We start from the raw sequence: 14,955 nt of genomic DNA, 5'->3' as shown, positions 1-14,955 counted from the left end.
AGAGTACTTACTTAGAACTTTGTCTATGAACATTAAGTGAGCAAAATGACATTCATGGTAACTACATATAAGGGAAAAGTTCTGCCTTTGCTATTTAGACCTCCTCCAGACTCTAGACCCATTTTTTGTTTCTTTACTTGTCCCATTACAATCTCCTTTTGCCTTACGCTATCATCTCTTTTGTCATTTCATCTTTCATCCCAGGTAGGAAGTAGACAGTTTAAGTAAGTTACACTGGTTTTTATGGGTGTTAGGAATGAATTTTATATTTCTGTATCTATGTGTTAAGAAAAGGTCAAGTTGAGTTTTAGTTTCACTTTAAAAGGTGCCTGCATTTCTAATAAGGGTTTACGACTGTAAGCGAATTTAAGCAAACAAGAGTGGAACAACTGGGCTGTTGCCTAGCAACAGGAGTCCAGAGAGGCAGGACACACACACACACACAACAGACACACACACATACACCTAGAAACAACAGTTCTTAAGTTTTGAACACAGCTGCCAAGCAGAAACAACCGAGAAGGGGCAGATAGCTAGTCCCAAGCTACAGCTGATTGAAAGTAGCTGCCAGAGACAGACTAGAGCAAAAGGGACAGATAGCCAGTCTCAAGCTAAAGAAACAACTCCAAAATCCAGGGGAGTGGAACAGAAGTCCCAAGCAGACCTTCTAGTCAAAGGGAAGGACAGGTAACTGGAAAAGGTCCTGTTAAATGAAGTTAAGAGTGAGGGGCAGAGAAAAGCTCCAAGCTTAAAGTTCCAAGCTGCAGGAAGCAGAGTCAACGTGATATAAAGGCTTGTGAGAAGTCAGCAGGTCCAAAGAGGCAACTGAAGATCTGTAACTCTTTGCTATGGGCATGTGAAGCAGCGGTGTACAGTTGACAGCTGAGTTGGTGAGAGAGAGTGCATGGAAGAAAGCTTGAATTCATGTGGTGACCCAGGGGAGAAGAACATTGGAAGGAGAGTTTGAAACCTGGAGGTGAACCCTTGCGAACGCATTTGAGAGAAAGCGTCAGTTTGGGAAAAGATTCCAAGGCAAGTTCTTGGAAAGTGGGAATTGGAAACCCTCGTGTGAAAGATGGAGTTCAGTGACACTGGTTGGCTCATGGTGTAACAAGCGTCAGGGGTGGTGCCGGGGGTGGGGGAGCTGAAGAGACATCCACAGCATCTGGTTGAGGCGGCATCTGTCACTTGGATTCAGAGTGTGGTGTGCCTGACTACAGGGCATCAATCAGTTTACAAGGACTATGTATTTATTGTGAACATTAGAGTATAAGATAGCTTTTGTAACTTGTGCTATCCTTACACATCTGTATATATCTGCAAAGGTATAGTTGTGGGTGAAGGAGTATTGTAATATAGTTTATCTTTTCTTGTTTAATAAATGTTTTATGCTTTTGTTAAAAATTCATTAGCTGAGTCCAGTGACTCTGTTCAGTAGCCACTCTCCATGTATCTAAACACACAAATAAAAGTTAGGATCTGTCGAACTGGGTTCCTCCCTGGGGTCAGGCTTGCCCAGTGGTAACCTCAACTGGGGATCATAACATGCCCTCTACCACTTTAGTGATCTTCTCGTTTGTTCTTTCTTCCCTCACCCCCATTCCCTGCCTCTGTACTTGCTTAAAAGCTGTTAAATCTCAAACTTTTTCCACTTCTAAAGAAAAGTCATCAGCCTGAAACATTGGGTGGAATCATGTTGAAGCATCAGGAGTCTTGTCTGCCGGTGGGGAGCCGGCGAGAGACTCACACCACCTTTCAGGCAGGCCCGCCAAACCACGAGCCAATCAGGCAGTGGCAAGGCCACTGATGGATCTTCCCCTGGAACCACAATGCCGGACATGGAAGTCTCCCCTACCAAGAGCTGGTGGCCAATCAGAGGCCTGTGGCTCTTGCACTCAGCAGTGCCACAGAGAAGGCCGTGGCTGCTGACAGAAGGACAGGCACCAGAGTTCCAAAATCATGGAGCGACCTAGACCACAGGTAAGTAATGTGCAAGGGGCGGTTTTGCGGTGTGGGGGTCGCAGAAAAACGGGTGCAGGGGGTTCAGCAACAAGGGCAGAGAAGTGGCTCCCAGCAGTTCCCCTCCACCCCCCCACCCACCCGACATCCAGTCCCTCAATAAGGCACTGAGTGCCTTTGATCAAGGGACACCCCCCAGAGGTGGCAAGCAACCCACACAGGTTTACCAGCTGTGCACATCACATGGTGACACACCTGCCTGCAGCTGGCTTAATACCAGCAGCAGCAGGGTGAGGCCCTTAAGTGGTCATTACTTGGCCACTTAAGGGCCTCAATTGGCAGCAGGGCAGGAAAGTCAACAATGGCTTCCTGCCCAGAACATAGTTCTCGTGGAGGCAGGAAGGCGGCGGGGTTCTAGTACGCCACCATCCTGCCTAAATACATGCCTTTCCCACTTCCAAGCTCGCCACCAGCGAGGACACAAGATTCCGCCCATTATCTTTGTTTCTTAAGAAAAACAGATTATTTGATCATTATCCCATTGTTGTTTGTAGGAGTTTGCTGAGCACAAATTTGCTCCTATATTACAACAGTGACTACACTTCAGAAAAGTACTTCATTGGCTGTAAAATGCATTGAGAAATCCATGGCCATGAAAAGTGTTATATAAATGCAAATTGTTTTCTTTCTTTCTCACTTCACAGATATTGCCTGGCCTTTTGAGCAGTTCCAGAATTTCCTGTTTTCATTTCAGATTTCTAGTATCTGCAGTACTTTGAAAGAGATTGGCTGAGGGTCTTAAATGAAGTGTTCCAGAAAGTAAAGCTAAGGCACCTGAAGGCTCTGTCATCAATGATGGGTCATTGAGAAGGGTTACAAAGGCCAGAATCAGAGGACCATAGCATACAATAGGAGAAATAAAGCTGGAGGAGTTGAATGAATGGGGTGCATCAAAAATGATACAATTTGAAGATGAGAAGGATTATCAATTCAATATATTGGGAAACACTCGCTTACAAAATATGATTAAGGAAAAATCTAGTCTCCAATGGAATTGCGCAACACTTATTTAAAATTGGTTTTAAAATTGTATGCATGTATAACGTCATAGCATTAAAGAAATGACGACTCACAAATATATAAAGGACAAAAGTTGGAGAAGTCAATGCTTATAACATACTATTCTCATGTACAAGTATCCTATCCAATCTAAAAAGTGTTATATGTGCAATCAGATTTTTACGGGCTGGTTTCAAGGACAGTAGATTCAATATTTTAAATACCATTAAGTTTCAATTTTATAATTTTTGCAACATTTCTTCTAACATAATTTTCCCCATTTTTCATTCCCTGAAATTGAAAATGTGGGTTTATTTTAAATTCTACATTATAGCAACCAGTTTTCTCATATAGTTATAGAATTGCAAAATCTGGCACAACATGAATGAGTGAAAACAATCAATTGATCAGTTTACAGCAATGACTAATTCAACTAGTTTTGCAAGTTTATAAACATACTACTTCAAAAACATAAATTGTCATTCATATGTGTCAGCCTTGGCTGAGTCTAAAGCTAGTGGATTGAAGTTGTGGTAGGCCTGGGGAAAGCGAAGTTGTAGCAGGCCCGGGAAGAGTGAAGTTGCCATGGTGAGTGTATGTGTGTGTGTGGGAGTGACAGCATGTGGGAGTGAGTGTGTACATGTGTATGTATGGGAATGAGAAAGTGAGTGTGTGTGGGGGAGTGAATGAGAAAGTGAGTGTGTGTCTGCCTTACTCACAGTCTCGGGTTTCTCACTCACTCTCACCAATGCATCCACTCAGAGTGGGTGAGGGTGAGCGAGTGAGCACCCTCAGACTGAGAGTGAGCCTGGCACACACACATTGACCCTCTCACACAAGTTATTTTTATTAATTATCCTTTTTAACAATTTATTGCTTTGACATTGCTTTACTTTTGCTCAGCAAATGTTTCTTTTCTTAATACCTCAACTTTTAGTTGAGATAGTAGAAGACAGAAGTTAAGATAAAGAAGAAAAAGTGTGCTTATGACAGGTGTCTGGTAGAAAACACAATTGAGAACCAAGCAGAATACAGAAGGTTCAGAAGGAAGGTGAAAAAACAAATAAGAGAAGCAAAAATGGATTATGAGAAAAGGCCGGCAGCCAACATAAAGTGGAATCCCAAAGTCTCCTATCGGCACACAAATAGTAGGAGGGTGGTAGAAGGAGGAGTAGGGCCGATTAGGGACCAAAAAGGGGATTTACACAAGGAGGCAGGGGACATGGCTGAGGTGTTAAATGAATACGTTGCATCTGTCCTTACCAAGGAAGCAGATGCTACCGATGCTACCGAAGTCACGGCTACAGGGGAGGAAACTCTGACACTAGAAGAGTTCGAAAATGTTAAGGAGTAAGTGTTGGACAAACGGTTGGTGCTTAAAGTTGACAAGGCACTGGGGCCAGGTGAGATGCATCTTGAAGGAAGTAAGAGTGGAAATTGCAAGGGCACTGGCCATAGTCTTTCAGTCTTCCCTAGACTCAGGGGAGGTGCTAGAGGACTGGAGAATTGCAAACATTACATCTTTGATCAAGCCCAGCAATTACAGACCAGTCAGTTTATCTTCAGTGGTGGGGAAGCTTCTAGAGACAATTATTCAGGAGAGAATTAGTAGTCACATGGAAAAATGTGGGTTGATCAGGATGAGCCAGCATGGATTTCTAAAGACGAAATCATGTTCAACTAACTTGCTGGAGTTTTTTGAAGAGGTAACAAGGTAGATGAGGGTAATACTGTTAATGTGATGCACATGGACTTTCAAAAGGCATGCAATACAGTGCCACACAACAGACTTGTGAGAAAAGTAGCTCATGGAAGAAAAGGGACAGTAGCAACGTGGATACAAAATTGGCTAAGTAACAGGAAACAGAGGGTAATGGTCAATGGGTATTTTTCGGGCTGGAGGAAGATTTTGTACCAGGGTCGGTATTGGGACCCTTGCTTTTCCTGATATATATTAATGATCTAGATCTTGGTGTGCACTGGACAATTTCAAAGTTTGTGGATGGTGAGAAACTTAGCAGCATTGTAAACTGTGACGAGGTAGGAACAGAACTTCAAAAGGACATAGACAAGTTGCTGGAATGGGCAGATAGGTAGCAGATGACGTTCAATGCGTAGAAGTGTGAGGTGATGCATTTTGATGGGAAGAACATGGAGAGGCAATATAAAGTAAGGGGCACAATTCTTAAGGGTGTGCAGGAGTAGAGAGACCTGGGTGTATACGTGCATAGATCATTTAAGGTGACAGGACAGGTGGAGAATGCAGTTAATAAAGCATACAGTATCCTGGACTTTATTAATAGGGGCATAGAGTACAAGAGCAGGGAGGTTATGATGAGTTGAGTTAAGACACTAGTTAGACCTCAGCTGGAGTATTGTGTACAGTTTTGGGCACCACACTATAGGAAGGATGTGAACACACTGGAGACAGTGCAGCAAAGGTTTACAAGAATGGTTCCAAGGATGGGAATCTTGTGTTAGGAAGATAGATTGGAGAGGTTGGGACTGTTCACCTTGGAGAGAAGGCTGAGAGGAGATTTGATAGAGGTGTTCAAAATAACGAGGGGGCTGGACAGAGTAGATAGGGAGAAACTGTTCCTGCTCCAAAAGTATCAAGAACAAGAGGGCATAAATTTAAAGTGATTTGCAAAAGACCCAAATGTGATGTGAGAAAAATCTTTTTCACACAGCGAGTGGTTCGGGTCTGGAATGCACTGCCTAGAAGTGTGGGGGAGGCAAGTTCAATAAAGGCATTCAAGAGGACATTAGATGATTATTTAAATAGAAACCATGTGCAGGGTTATGGGGAAAAGGCAGGAGAATGGCACTATGTATAATGCTCATCTGGAGAGCCGGTACAGACACGATGGGCCAAATGGCTTCCTTCTGTTGTCGTAACAATTCTGTGATTCCATGACCTTTCTTTGAAATTCAATTTAATGTTGTGCCCATCCTTATCTTTCCAAAAATGTGCTCATTGGCTGCTTGAGTGAGAAAAAATGCAAATATGGCCTCCCAAGCAAAAAGGCTAGGCAAGCCTGACCTAGGCTTACATTTCAATACAGTATGAAAGGAGTGCTGAATTACCAGAGCTGCAATCTTTCCCAAACATTACAGCCCAGAAACAGGCCAAGTGCAACCCAATTGGTTTATGTCAGTATTTATTCTTGACACAAGCCTTCTTCCCACCCTGCAACAGCTTTATTCGCGTATCCATTCAACATTTCTCTCTCAGCATCTGGATGCTGCCAGACCTGCTGAGTTTTTCCAGGTAATTCTGTTTTTGTTTTGCATTTCCATCATCCACAGTTTTTTTGTTTTTATTTCTCTCTCATGTACTTATCCAGCTTCCCCTTAAATGTAACAATGCTATTCACCTCATTTGTTTAGCAAATGATAGCAAAGCAATATTAAATAATACATGCAATGTTTACATATTGTGCACTATTCAAATATAGTGAAAATTCTTCTAGTGTCCTGGCCAACACTGATTCCTCAGCCAGACTCATTCAAATCAGATTATCTGGTCATCATCTCATTGCTGTTTGTGGGATTCTGCTGTGCTCTAATTGGCTGCTGTATTTCCCTACATCACAACTGTAACATTGCAAAAGTAGGGTGGCCAGTGTTAGAAGCTACTAATACCGCACACTACCGCAGCACACAGGGATGGCATAATCACATACAAAGATCGAACTTGGTTTGGGGTGCAAAAGACCCGATCGCAAGTAGGTGAGAGGGTGAGGGGAGGTGGGGTGGTGGTGGCGGTGATAAGGAAAATTTGAAAACCAAATGTTGTTTTCTGTTTCACAGTAACTTTAATACTGCTGCATATGGGGAAAGGAACAGGCATAGACTCCTGCCAGTGCTTGGCTGAAGCAAGTGTACTAAGGTACAAAATACCTGATGTAAGGACATCCAGTAATGGTCAGTGCTCAGACCAGCTAAAAACCAACTGTCCGGTATAAAACCAGATGAATGCTGTTTTTGTTTTTGTTTTGGATTTCCAGCATCCGCAGTTTTTTTGTTTTTATCTCTGTGTTTAATTGACTGCCACTGCTCTTCAAGAAATGCCTACCTCCTTGAAGAAGTTCTGTTCTTTTCTGCGACAAGATTTCCGTTCCTCTCTTTTGCCCTGCTCACCTTCCTTGCTTTCCATTTCCCTCCTGGTGTTTGACAAGGTGTTTACTAAAACCCGCTTTCACAGCCATATCTCCTTTCTCAGTGACTGTCTCCATCTCCGACTTACCCCACGTGGATTTCAACTGAAATTCCACCCCCCATGTTTCGAACCCACCCAGGATTACAGGTATCTCCGGGACATAAAACGTTTCTCGGACTGCTGTTCCCGTCACATTCTGAAATCCACACTCAGTGCCATGCGCCGCCATATGAACACACTCGACCTCTCCCTCCAGCAGCACCGCCGTACCCTTTTTCAAAGCTGCGCGTGCCCCCAGTTTCATTTTATCCTTCGGCTCATCCGACGCCTCAACAAGAAACTTTTTCTCTTTCTCTCAAGTGCTAAGGAACGCAAGCTCCAACAACTCATCGACACCAACACCCATCTAGGACCCACCACCCCTGCCTGTCCCTCCATCCCCACCCCATCTTCCAATCCCAACCCCAGCCGTGTATTCACTATACCCCCTGACCTTCCCCTCTCCGATGCTGAACGTTCAGTGCTCAGCAAAGGACTTAGTTTCATACCCTTACGCCCTCACCTCAATGAATTTCGGGCTTGGCATGATGCTGAACTCTTCTTCCGCCGTCTTCGTCTCCGGGCTCACTTCTTTGGGCAGGAGTCCTCTCCCAGTTCAACAGATCCTTTTACCCATCTCCAATATTCTCCCTCCACCTGGACCCCTCCCTCTGGATTCTTAACTTCTCTCGATCTTTTCATTGAGAACCGTCGGCGCGACATTAGTCGTCTCAATTTCTCTGCTCCTCTCACCCATTCTAACCTGTCTCTCTCTGAACTTACTGCACTCCATTCTCTCAGGTCCAACCCTGACATTGTCATCAAACCCGCTGACAAGGGTGGTGCTGTTGTTGTCTGGCGCACTGACCTCTACCTCGCGGAGGCTGAGCGTCAACTCGCAGACACTTCCTCCTACCTCTCCCTGGACCATGACCCCACCACTGAACATCAAGCCATTGTTTCCAGGACTGTCACTGACCTCATCTCCTCTGGGGATCTCCCTCCCACAGCTTCCAACCTGATAGTCACCCAACCTCGGACGGCCCTCTTCTATCTCCTACCCAAAATCCACAAACAGAACTGCCCCGGTAGACCGATCGTCTCAACTTGCTCCTGCCCCACAGAACTCATTTCTCGTTATCTTGACTCCCTTCTCTCTCTCCTTGTCCAGTCCCTTCCCACCTACATCCGTGATTCCTCTGACACCTTACGTCACATCAACAATTTCCAGTTCCCTGGCCCCAACCGCTTCCTCTTCACCATGGACGTCCAATCCCTCTACACCTCCATCCCCCACCAGGATGGTTTGAGGGCCCTTAGCTTCTTCTTCGAACAGAGGCCCGAACAATCCCCATCCACCACTACTCTCCTCCGTCTGGCTGAACTTGTTCTCACGCTGAACAATTTCTCCTTCAACTCCTCTCACTTCCTCCAAATAAAAGGTGTGGCTATGGGTACCTGCATGGGCCCCAGCTATGCCTGTCTCTTTATGGGGTATGTGGAACATTCCTTGTTCCAGTCCTACTCCGGCCCCCTTCCACAACTCTTTCTCCGGTACATCGATGATTACTTCGGTGCCGCTTCATGCTCTCGTCGGGACTTGGAAAAATTTATTAATTTTGCTTCCAATCTCCACCCCTCCATCATTTTCACGTGGTCCATCTCTGACACTTCCCTTCCCTTCCTTGACCTCTCTGTCTCAATCTCTGGTGATAGACTGTCCACCAATATCCATTACAAACCTACCGACTCCCACAGCTATCTCGACTACAGCTCCTCACACCCCGCTTCCTGTAAGGACTCCATCCCATTCTCTCAGTTCCTTCGCCTCCGTCGCATCCGTTCCGATGATGCTACCTTCAAAAACAGTTCCTCTGACATGTCCTCCTTCTTCCTTAACCGAGGTTTTCCACCCACAGTTGTTGACAGGGCCCTCAACCGTGTCCGGCCCATCTCCCGCGCATCCACCCTCACGCCTTCTCCTCCCTCCCAGAAACATGATAGGGTCCCCCTTGTCCTCACTTATCACCCCACCAGCCTCCGCATTCAAAGGATCATCCTCCGCCATTTCCGCCAACTCCAGCATGATGCCACCACCAAACACATCTTCCCTTCACCACCCTATCAGCATTCCGTAGGGATCGCTCCCTCTGGGACACCCTGGTCCACTCCTCCATCACCCCCTACTCCTCAACCCCCTCCTATGGCACCACCCCATGCCCACACAAAAGATGCAACACCTGCCCCTTCACTTCCTCTCTCCTTACCGTCAAGGGCCCAAACACTCCTTTCAAGTGAAGCAGCATTTCACTTGCATTTCCCCCAACTTAGTCTACTGCATTCGTTGCTCCCAGTGTGGTCTCCTCTACATTGGAGAGACCAAACGTAAACTGAGCGACCGCTTTGCAGAACACCTGCGGTCTGTCCGCAAGAATGACCCAAACCTCCCTGTCGCTTGCCATTTTAACACTCCACCCTGCTCTCTTGCCCACATGTCTGTCCTTGGCTTGCTGCATTGTTCCAGTGAAGCCCAACGCAAACTGGAGGAACAACACCTCATCTTCCGACTAGGCACTTTACAGCCTTCCGGACTGAATATTGAATTCAACAACTTTAGGTCGTGAGCTCCCTCCCCCATCCCCAACCCCTTTCTGTTTCCCCCTTCCTTTTCTTTTTTTTCCAATAAATTATATAGATTTTCCTTTTCCCACCTATTTCCAGTATAAAGGGAAAAAATTTTACATCTTTTATGCTCTCCCCACCCCCACTAGAGCTATACCTTGAGTGCCCTACCATCCATTCTTAATTAGCACATTCGTTTAGATAATATCACCAACTTTAACTTTAACACCTACGTGTTCTTTTGTACTACTGTTGTTGACATCTTTTGATGATCTGTTTCTATCACTGCTTGTTTGTCCCTACAACCACACCCCCACTCCACTTCTCTCTCTCTCTCTCCGCCCCCCCCCACACACACCTTAAACAAGCTTATATTTCAACTCTTTCTTGGACTCGAACTCAAGTTCTGTCGAAGGGTCATGAGGACTCGAAACGTCAACTCTTTTCTTCTCCGCCGATGCTGCCAGACCTGCTGAGTTTTTCCAGGTAATTCTGTTTTTGTTTTGGATTTCCAGCATCCGCAGTTTTTTTGTTTTTATATATATATATATATATATATGAATGCCTAACCTATTCAACATTACCTCAGTGACTGCGAAACATTTTGGGATGTTCTGAGGTGGTGAAATGCACCAAATAAAATGCAAGTTCTTTCTTTCAATAAGAACATTGTAGATTTGGAAGGGATCAAAATTCACTGATTAAGGGAGGTCCTCCTCTCTCAGCAGCACCCTGTTCCAACTCCCTGGGTGGTAGCAGTGTGCTCCATCTACAAGACCCACTGCAGCAACTCACCAACACTCCTTTGACAGCAGCTTCCAAATCCACCTAGGACAAGGGCAGCAGATGCACAGGAACACCACCACCTGCAAGTTCCTCTCCAAGCCAAACAACATCCTGATTTGGAACTATAATCGCTGTTCTTTCACTGTCACTGGGTCAAGATCTTGGAACTCTCTCCCTAACAGCACAGTGGGTGTACCTACACCACATGGACTGCAACGGTTCAGAAAAGTAGCGAATCGCCACTTTCTTAAGGTCAATTAGGAATGGGCAATGAATGCTGGCCTTGGCAACAATGCTCACATCACATGAAAAAAAAATTTAAATTTAAAGTTTCTTACATGATTTTTGCCTACATTATTCTAAAGTTTATTCCACTGGCTTATTAATTGTATGTCTTTGAGAATTGTCCCACCTTAGTCCCTAAAACAACCTATTGCTAGTTGCTTCAGGGTGACTTAGACAGGTTGGCTAAGTGGGCAAATACATGGCAGATGCAGTATAACATGAATAAGTGTGAAGTTATCCACTTTGGTAGGAAAAACAGAATGGCAGAGTATTATTTAAATGGTGATAGACTGGGGAATGTTGATGTACAAAGGGACCTGGGTGTCCTTGTACACCAACCACTGAAAGCAAGCATGCAGGTGCAGCACCATTTGAAGGCAAATAGTACGTTGGCCTTTATTGCAAGAGAATTTGAGTACAGGAGCAAGCATGTCTTATTGCAGCTGCACAGGGCCTTGGTGAAACCACACCTGGAGTATTGTGTGCAGTTTTGGTCTCCTTACCTAAGAAAGGATATACTTGCCATAGAATGAGTGCAGCAAAGATTCACCAGTCTGATTCCTAGGATGGCGTATGAGCAGAGATTGGGCCGAGTAGGCCTGTATTCACTGGAGTTTAGAAGAATGCGTGGGGATCTCATTGGAACATATAAAATTCTGACAGGGCTGGACAGACTGGATACAGGGATGATGTTTCCTCTGATTGCGACGTTTAGAACAAGAGGTCAGTCTCAGGATATGAGGAAGGCCATTAAGGTCTGATATGGAGAAACTTCTTCACTCAGAGGATGGCAAACTTGTGGAATTCTCTACAAAAGAGGGCTGTGGAGGCCAAGACACTGAATATGTTTAAGAAGGAAATAGATATATTTCGGTAGTCTAAAGGCATCAAGGGGCTTGGGGAGAGAGCGGGAGTATGGCGTTGAGATAGAGGATCAGCCATGATCATACTGAATGGCAGAGCAGGCTCCAAGGGCCGAATGACCCAACCGAGGTTTTCCACCCACAGTAGTTGACAGGGCCCTCAACTGTGTCCGGCCCATCTCCCGTGCATCCGCCCTCACACCTTCATCTCCCTCCCAGAAACATGATAGGGTCCCCCTTGTCCTCACTTATCACCCCACCAGCCTCCACATTCAAAGGATCATCCTCCGCCATTTCCGCCAACTCCAGCATGATGCCACCACCAAACACATCTTCCCTTCACCCCGCCTGGCGGCATTCCTCAGGGATCGTTCCCTCCGGGACACCCTGGTCCACTCCTCCATCACCCCCTACACCTCAACCCCCTTCCACAGCACCTTCCCATGCAACCGCAGAAGGTGCAACACCTGCCCCTTTACTTTCCCTCTCCTCACCGTCCAAGGGCCCAAACACTCCTTTCAAGTGAAGCAGCATTTCACTTGCACTTCCCTCAACTTAGTCTACTGCATTCGCTGCTCCCAATGTGGTTTCCTCTACACTGGAGAGACCAAACACAGACTGGGTGACTGCTTTGCAGAACACCTTCGGTCTGTCCGCAAGCATTACCCAGACCTCCCTGTCGCTTGCCATTTCAACACTCCGCCCTGCTCTCATGCCCACTTGTCCGTCCTTGGCTTGCTGCATTGTTCCAGTGAAGCTCAACGCAAACTGGAGGCACAGCATCTCATCTTCTAACTAGGCACTTTACAGCCTTCCGGACTGAATATTGAGTTCAACAATTTTAGATCGTGAACTCTCTCCTCCATACCCACCCCCTTTCCGATTTCCCCCCCTCCTTTTTGTTTTTTCCAATAATTTATATAGATTTTTCTTTTCCCACCTATTTCCATTATTTTTAAGTGTATTTCCATCCATTGTTTTATCTCTACCTTTTAGCTTATTTCAATCCCTTCCCCCACCCCACCCCCACTAGGGCTATCTGTACCTTGCTCCTCCTGCTTTCTACCCTTAATTAGCACATTCCTTTAGATAACTTTCAACAATTTTGTCCTTTTGTCTATGACATCTTTTGGTTATCTCCACCTATCACTGGCCCTCTATCCAGCTCTTCTTGTCCCATCCCCCCACCCTACCCCCATGAACCAACTTATATTTCACCTCTTTTCTATTTTTACTTAGTTCTGTTGAAGGGTCATTCGGACTCGAAACGTTAACTGCGCTCCTCTCCACCGATGCTGCCAGACCTGCTTAGTTTTTCCAGGTATTTTTGTTTCTGTTCCGAATGACCTACTCCTGTTCCTATTTACTATGTGTCTACTCTGTCAGTTAAATTTAATAGGATCTGGATCGGGAGCTTGAAAACAAAACAAAAAAAAAATGTTAAAAGCCGCCGCCAGTGGCAAGTTTTTAAGTCCATGTGTTTTTGCAGGTCACCTTTCATCACGTTGAAGTGCAAAGAGAAATGCTCATTACAAGTGTGGGCACTGCTTTAATGTTAACAGCAGGGGAGTTCGCGCTTGGTTTTACAAAGTGACCTGCCTGGCAAAACTGCCCTTTCGGATTCGTTTAAGCAATACAAAGCGGTAATTTCATCATCCGCATATGGGATGATGTGCTTTTTGTTCTTTCCTTTCCCAACAAACATAAAAAGTAAGGCGGCAAGTCAAAGCAATACTGCAAGGGCTTTAAAACAACAACAAATCTGCAAACTTTTAACCCAAGATTTATGTTTGGAATTGGAATTGAAGAGATTGGAAAATAAAAAAAGATTAATATATAAATACAAAAAATAAATATATGCTTTAGCTTTATATGAGTTTCCTGATTTAAAGAGAAGTCAAGGAAGGTGTCAGGCAGAAGATGAAAGGCTGAGATTTTTCAAAACCTGAGGTACGAATGATCCTGATTTTGTTTTAGCTTCTTGTTCATATAGATACATATGTTATATTTACCTGTGCGTTATCCCCCGCCCCCTCTTCCCCTCTGCACTGAGGTACCTCACCTGAGTCACTCGGTCTGTTGATCTCTGGCACTCAAGCCCTGCAACCACGCCGCTCGCGCTCCGTCTGCTTCTGCGCACAATTTACCGGCTCGCGGGTTATAAACAGAGCCCAGGACGAGAGGGCTCAGGGGGCGGGGCGGGACGGGTGTGTGTGTGGGGATGTGGGGGGGGGGGGGGCGGAGCTGCTGATTGGCAACAGCCATAAAAGAGGCGGGGCATCTAGAATTCGCCCCACCCTCGCCCTCCTCTCACCGAACGCCCCCACCCCACCCCCCCCCCCCGTGCGACGTGACGTCACGCGCAGCCCACCCCCACCTCCTGCCTCCGTATGTGCGTCAATCATTTCCAGTCACCTTTTGTGTTCCTTGGCGCCGGGTGATTGACAGGGCGTTTAGTAAAGTGCCCACACCGGTCTGATTTGAGACTTTTGGCCCAAAGTCAAAAAACTCATTCATAGAAGCCATTCAGCCCGTCGCGCCTGTGCTAGTTCTCTGCCAGAGCGACCCGCTGCCCTGCTTCTTCCCCATAGCCCTCCACATGTTCTCTCATTGTGTACTTGTCCGATTCTGTTTTGAAAGCCCCGGTTGTGTCTGCCTCCACAGCACCCTCAAGCAGTGGACTCCAGATCCAAAACGCTCACTGGGTAAAATTATTTTTCACGTTGCCATTGATTCTTCTGCAAATCACCTGAAAATTGGTAAAAACAAAAAAACTGCGGATGCTGGAAATCCAAAGCAAAAACAGAATTACCTGGAAAAACTCAGCTGAGTTTTTCCAGGTAATTCTGTTTTTGTTTTGAATATTGGTGTCTTCTGATTCTCAACCCTTCTGCCAATGGGAACAATTCTCTCTATCTACTCTCTCCAGACCCCTCTTGATTTTGAACACATCTATCAAGTCTCCTCTCAACCTTCTCCTCCTCTGGGAGAATAGCCTCAGCCTTTGCAATCTATCCTTGTAATGCAAGTCCCTCATCTCTATTGTAATAAATTATAATAATAAGGCTATATATAGTCTGTTGAAACAGTTAACCCAAAGTAAGCATTGTAATAGGCAATAATTTTCTACAAGAAAATGCTCAGCCACTTCCCCTGAATGGCAGCAGATCCACAATCACT

At 45.5% G+C, this 14,955-nt stretch overlaps 1 protein-coding gene across 1 annotated transcript in view; it reads right to left on the bottom strand.

Moving 5' to 3' along the window:
• The window catches only part of ass1 (argininosuccinate synthase 1), a 176,963-nt gene extending 162,987 nt beyond the window's left edge, over positions 1 to 13,976 (bottom strand). Inside the window, exon 1 of the mRNA XM_041193714.1 lies at positions 13,838 to 13,976. The gene's annotated coding sequence lies outside the window, so the exon portion shown is untranslated. The remainder of the gene's footprint in view (positions 1 to 13,837) is intronic.
• Between the last annotated feature and the right edge of the window lie 979 nt (positions 13,977 to 14,955).

The sequence above is a fragment of the Carcharodon carcharias genome, chromosome 8, assembly GCF_017639515.1.
Source record: "Carcharodon carcharias isolate sCarCar2 chromosome 8, sCarCar2.pri, whole genome shotgun sequence".
Lineage (NCBI taxonomy): Eukaryota > Metazoa > Chordata > Chondrichthyes > Lamniformes > Lamnidae > Carcharodon > Carcharodon carcharias.
Note: the sequence above shows the minus strand (reverse complement) of the source record. Positions and strands in the feature narration are given on the sequence as shown.